Here is a 6,437-nt window from a genome sequence, read left to right as displayed (position 1 = left end):
CTTGTACACAATATTCAAGTACTTGGGTTGTCGGTCGTACCTAGCTTGAGGACTCGACACTTGACTTCCCCCTTAAAACATCTAATGATTCAGACAAGTTAGATTTAGGTGCTATGAGGGAGAAAAAGGGGTAGTTAGGACTCCATTGTCCTCTTGACTCCCAAGTATTCTGATTATTGACCGTACTTAGTCAAGGGTCATATACTTGTCTCCATCTAAGTTACAATGATTAGACTTGCCAAACTCTTTTCACAATTTAAATCTCTTTTTTGGACGAAAAATAGTGGTTAGGATAACATTGTCCTCTCAACTCCCAAAATTTTGGACTATTGACTGTATCTAGCCAAGGGTTTGATGCTTGTCTCCGCACATAAAATCAACCCCAACAAATCAAATCATCTTTCTCCTCAGTGCACATCTCTTCAAAACCTTTAAAAAAGGACGTGTTACTTCCGTTTTATCGTGAACGACGCTTAAGCCTCCATGTGTGAGCAAGTAATGTTTAACTGCTAGAGTATGATCCAAGCGCATCCACTTTACCGTAAACAAGCAAATACTTCTCGCTCTCATGACAGAGTATACAAGCAAGTGAACAGTAGCACGTGAATATCAATATTTTTCAATAAAAACAACCAAAAATATTTCTGTTTGTGAGCCGAACTACAGAGTTCTAACTTCCTCATTGCACATATGAGGGTACGTAGGCACAATGGCCCAAATCCTTGGCGAGCACACTAAATTAAAACTTATTTTCTCTCCCCATCTCATTCCCGATAGAAAGTGACATACAAATAAAAAACATCCATACGTATTGATACAAGCAAGTGGTTCCCATGGAGTATAATGGATATGAGGGGTGTTAATATCTTCCCCTTGCATAACCGACTTACTAATTCGCTCTTAGTTACGAGACCATTCTTCATTTGGGGTTTTATCAATGTTTTCCCTTTCCTTTGAAATAAAAAAAAAATCTCGTGGAGACTCTGTCTTTTTCGCGGTGCGACAGTCGTCAAATATAATAAAGAACCAATCATATCTCTATATTTTGTGATATCAATTGGAATACCGGATTCATTAGTGTCAACATATGATCTCGAACCCATTGGAATATCCATTTTTTATAATTATCCATATCAAAAATTTTCAACAATTCTTTGCAATACTTAGATTGGTTGATGAAGATGCCATCCTTTAATTGCTTAATTTGGAGTCTAAGAAAGTAGTTCATCTTACCCATCATAGACTGAAGGAGAATAGCGATCCAAAATACAGTGGAATTTAAAATTTTCTCCTTCAGTGATCCTTACGAGTTGACATGATCAGTGATAGAATCATTACCTCTTGTGGCGATTGAAACCTTTGATGCAGATCTAAGGAGTGATCACGAACGTTGAATGGTGACAACGCCTCTACTCAGTCCACACGAATAAATTCCTTCAATCTCAGTGTTAGCTGCTACGAATGAAGGCTTTGAGTGAGAGAGAGAGAGAGAAACGAAATTACAACTGCACAAATGCTTATGCATAAGGGTTCTATTTATAGAACCATTAGTGTGGGTTGTAAGCTAAAAAAAGCTCACTTAAGTGTATGTGGCCCATATCTTATGATATACCAAAATCACTTAAGCGTGTGGTACCTTACCATATTTCGTATTCTACTTAAGTGCACCGTACCTTACGACGTCCTACAATTCACTTAAGTGCACCGTATCTTACGGTGTTCCTTATTTACTCTATCTCTCATCAATTCGTCCTTTTTTGTGTGACCCTATCAGTTTTCGCGACATTAGAAATTATATTAAATCACATATTTAACATAATAAACAGTGAGCGGTATCTAGCAACACATCACTGCTACCCAAGACACGAAAATGTCATATGATCTGACAAATCCTTTTGTGATAATACTTATGTGTACAATTACCCTTTTCCCTTATGTCTATATTGAACACAACGCATAGACCGTGTCATCCTTGTCCAGTTCAATATTGGGCCCGTAGACATTTATCCTGTTATGCAGGATGGGCAAATTCCATCTAGGTTACTCATGTCCCTCAGCATGTTTCATGGAGTACCCATTAACTATCTTTATGGTCATCCAGTTATGGACAATGTTTGATCAGCAATAAGGCACTCGACTTTACATCTAGGGTACATAGTGGTTTCAGGTCAAAGGGTGGTATACACCATTATCACCATGAGAATAACTTATGACACTTAGCATAACATTCTATATAGTATTCTCATAGCGAGTCAATCCAGTATAAATATTACTCTCAATATTCATACTTATGTTTAAGACTTGATAACTCCTTATCCATGATCTATGAGATGTGATCATCAGTCTATATACATAATAATCTTAATGCTTTAATGTTATCCCACTTCACAACAAAGCTCGACTACAAATACTTTAAGAATAGTATCCTTATATTTAATGGGATCTCATGATTAAGTCATACTTGATACATTAAATGGACTAGCTATTCTAGGAACTTTATTAAACAAACATAATAAAGAAAAATCTTTTTATTATTAATAAATAATTCGATACAAGTACCAAAAGTATTGGCCTCTAGGGCTTACACCAACAATAGAAATCTCGAATTCTCCTTGCGTCATCGATGAAAATTCTTCACAAAGATTTTTGTTTGTTGAACCAAATATGATGCCGTCAATATAGACTTGAACCAATAAAGTTTTACCTTTTATCTTCTTAATGAATAAGCTTTTATCTACTTTACCTTTTTCAAATCCTCTTTCGCATAGAAAGTTTCTAAGTCGATCATACCATGCTCTTAGTGCTTGTTTCAAGCCATAAAGAGTTTTCTTCAACTTGAAGACATGTGAAGGATTTTTAAAGTCTTCAAAAGCTGAAAATTTAATGAACATGCATAAGCAAGTAATAAACGGATAGCTTCTAACCTTGCAACTGAAGCGAATGTTTCTTCGAAGTCGATTCCTTCTTCTTGATTATAACCTTGAGCCACCAATTTTGCTTTGTTTCGAACAATTATATCATTCTCATAAAGTTTGTTTTTAAACACCCATTTGGTACCTATGATGTGTCTATTACTTGTCCTAGGAACAAGATCCCAAACTTGATTTCTCTCGAATTGATTTAATTACTCTTGCATAGCAATTAGCCATTGGTCGTATCCTAAGGCTTCATCAATCTTGGAGGGCTCTACTTGAGAAACAAATTCCATGTTCAAACAAACATATTTGAGATTTAATCTTGTTGAAACTTATTTTCTTAGGTCACCAATTACTTTGTCTATTGGATGATCACGATGGGTTCTCCATTCCTGAGGAAGATCACTATGATTAGGATCTTGTTATGAAACTTCTTGTTGTTGTTCCGGTTGACTCACACTTTGATCATTAGAAACTTCTTTCGTGGGTAGTTCTATAATATCATCATCATCACAAACAACTATGTCCTCCTTAGAGGTGTTAGTTTAATCAAAGGAAACATGCATAAATTCTTCAATAGTTAAAGTTACTTTATTATAAATTCTATAAGCTTTACTTGAAAGGGAATAACCAAGAAATATACCTTCGTCGGATTTCTCATCAAACTTATCGAGATTCTCTTTGTCATTGTTGACGACAGAGCACTTGCATCCAAAGATGTGAAAGGGAGAAATGTTTGGTTTTCTTCCTTTGAAGAGTTCATATGGAGTCCTTTTCAAGATAAGTCTAATGATGATTCAATTTCCAACATAGCATGTCGTACTAACCGCATCCGCCCAAAGGTAATTTGGTAGGTTTGTGTCACTAAGCATTGTTCTTCCAAGTTCTACTAGAAATCAATTCTTCCTTTCTACTAATCCATTTTGTTATGGAGTCCTTGGTTCTGAAAAATTATGAGAGATACCATGTTCTTCACAAAATTATTCATAAGATGCATTTTGAAATTGTCCACCATGATCACTTCTTATAGATACAATCTTTAATGACTTCTCATTTTGAATTTGCTTTGCATACTTATTAAAACCCTTGAAAGCATCACTTTTCTGCACAAGAAACAAAGTCCACGGATATCTAGAGAAATAATCTACAATAACTAAGGCATATACATTACCTTAATAAGTTTCTTGTTCTTGATGGACCAAATAATTCCATATGCAACAATTGAAGTGGTCTTGTTGTTGACACTGTAACACCTCAAAATTTGCCCTCCTCTTCTCAGGACTAGTTTGACACATTGCATTTCATGTTTTAGGACATTAGGCATTTGAATTTTGAATATCATATGAAAATAAGAAGGTCATCCTCCAGAGTCTTTTTCAAAAGATGGAGAAGTTACATGATTCAAGCCTGAGGGTCTATGAAATGATCATCAACCATCTGAGGGGTTTGTACTTCAATTAGGGTTTTCTGATCCTTCAAAGGTCTTGAGCATTATCTTGATTGCAAGGGTATATCACCATCATCATGGTTCTATCCTCATCAAGGGTTGCATTGTTCATTCTCAAGTTCCTTTGGATTAGGGTTCTGACCTCTGGTCAACCCTAATCAATGTCATTCTTCCAGCAAGGGTTTCTCAAGGAGATGAGGTATTTGTTGAGGATGGAGATCACATGGTTATCATAAGAAGCTTATATGACCTAGGGTTTCATTTCTGAGCAATTTCCCCAAGTGGTTGAGGCTCAAGCTGATCAGGGCATGTCAAGGTCATCTGAGGACCACAAAAGTCAACTGTGCAGTCAACTGAGGGCTATGAGGTGGGGAAATGAGTTGAGACACCTCAATCATGTTCAAAATAGGTCCATTTGTCATTCTAAACATCTATCTTGAAGATTTTGAAGTCATGGCAAAAGTTTCCAAAAATGGAAAGTGACCTGTAATTGAAAGTTTCCAAAAATGGCAAGTTTTTGGTCCACATTCAACTTAACTTATCAACATCAAATAAGCTTCAAATGGATTTTTGTTGAACATTAAAGTTGAAGATCTTTCTCTCCCCTTTTCAAAAAGTCCTATTTCATGATCATTTGAATAATGGTTGAGAAGTTATGGCCAAATAATTACAAAGTATGCATGGAAGTTCAAAGTGGCATAACTTTTGATCCAAAACTCCAAATTGGTCCACTCTTTTTGCAAAATGCTTGTCTTAACCAATACTTTCCAAATCAATCATTGCCTTGCATGGAAAAAGATCATGTGATAACTTGTTCATTCATGTACATTTTGGAGGGAAATTCAAGAATTTAAATTTGGTTGATGCTACAAACAAAATACCACTTCCATTGTGTTTATTAGATGATTTTAAGTGGATTTGCACCTCAACATGGCACTGTTCACGTATGGATTGTACATGCTACCTCACACTTGCCATTTTTGCAAAACCCCTCTCATTTCACTAATCTCAATTAACCAAAGCCTAATTTGATTAACAGCATGATTAGCACATCATATATAAGCCTAATCATAATTGCTTTTGCTAAAGATAACAGAATTTCAGATCTAGAATTTTCCTTTTCCCTCCATTTTTCTCTCACTTTGATTTTCAATTTTCTTCACACAAACCTTGAATCTCTTTGCACATTCATGATCATGGAAGAGTTTTGAGCAAGAAGCATTCATCATTCGTGGCAATTGATCAAGATCTTGAACAGAACAAGTGCATGAACATGAAGTTGGTTTTCTGAAATTAAGCAAGATTCAAGCCGTTTCCATTGCCAATTCTTGCACAAAGCTTCAAAGCACGCATAGAGGAGTAGATCTGGAGCTCCACAGCAGCTGAGGACACTGTTTTTGATCACTGCAAGTTCAGGTAGGTGAAATTCGATCTTCACCATTTGCTGTTTCATGTACATGATTATGTAGATCGTGTTGTGCTGGTGATGCTGATAGCTTTATAATTTGATTTGGTTAAGTATTGCTCATGATATGTTGATTTAAAGTTTTGATTCCAAAAATGTTTTCGCTCGATCCGGTTGATTCATGAAGTTTTAGGATTAATGAGCATGATATTCTTGATCCTTGTTGCAAGAGCTTTCGAACCATATGCATTTTGTCCAATTCTGCAAAAAAAAATGACGGAGCTCCGCCGGAGACGGTCGGAGAAGACGGTTGCTCTGCCGTCTGCAACCGTCTGGTTTTTAGGGTTTGCATGTGCCTGCATGAACCGAGCGCGCCTGGGTTCGATACCTGATGTGCGCATTTTGTGATTTTTTATTTTGATTTCCATTGATCCTTCATATCCTGAGTTCGATTCTCGTTTGCTGTATGTTTGTGAATTTATTTTGAGCGTTCTTCTTGACCATAAGCGCATGAGTTCGAATCCTGGCCTTTGCATATTTCTGATTTCATTTTGTTTTGAGCGCTTGTTAATCCTTGCTTCCTGTGTTCGATTCCTGGCATTGTGTGTTTTGTGGATTTGATTTATTTTGAGCGCTCCTTTTACCTGCCATGCCTGAGTTCGATTCCAGT

Source organism: Lathyrus oleraceus, chromosome 7, assembly GCF_024323335.1.
Source record: "Lathyrus oleraceus cultivar Zhongwan6 chromosome 7, CAAS_Psat_ZW6_1.0, whole genome shotgun sequence".
Taxonomy (NCBI): Eukaryota; Viridiplantae; Streptophyta; class Magnoliopsida; order Fabales; family Fabaceae; genus Lathyrus; species Lathyrus oleraceus.
This window is presented reverse-complemented; position numbering follows the sequence as displayed.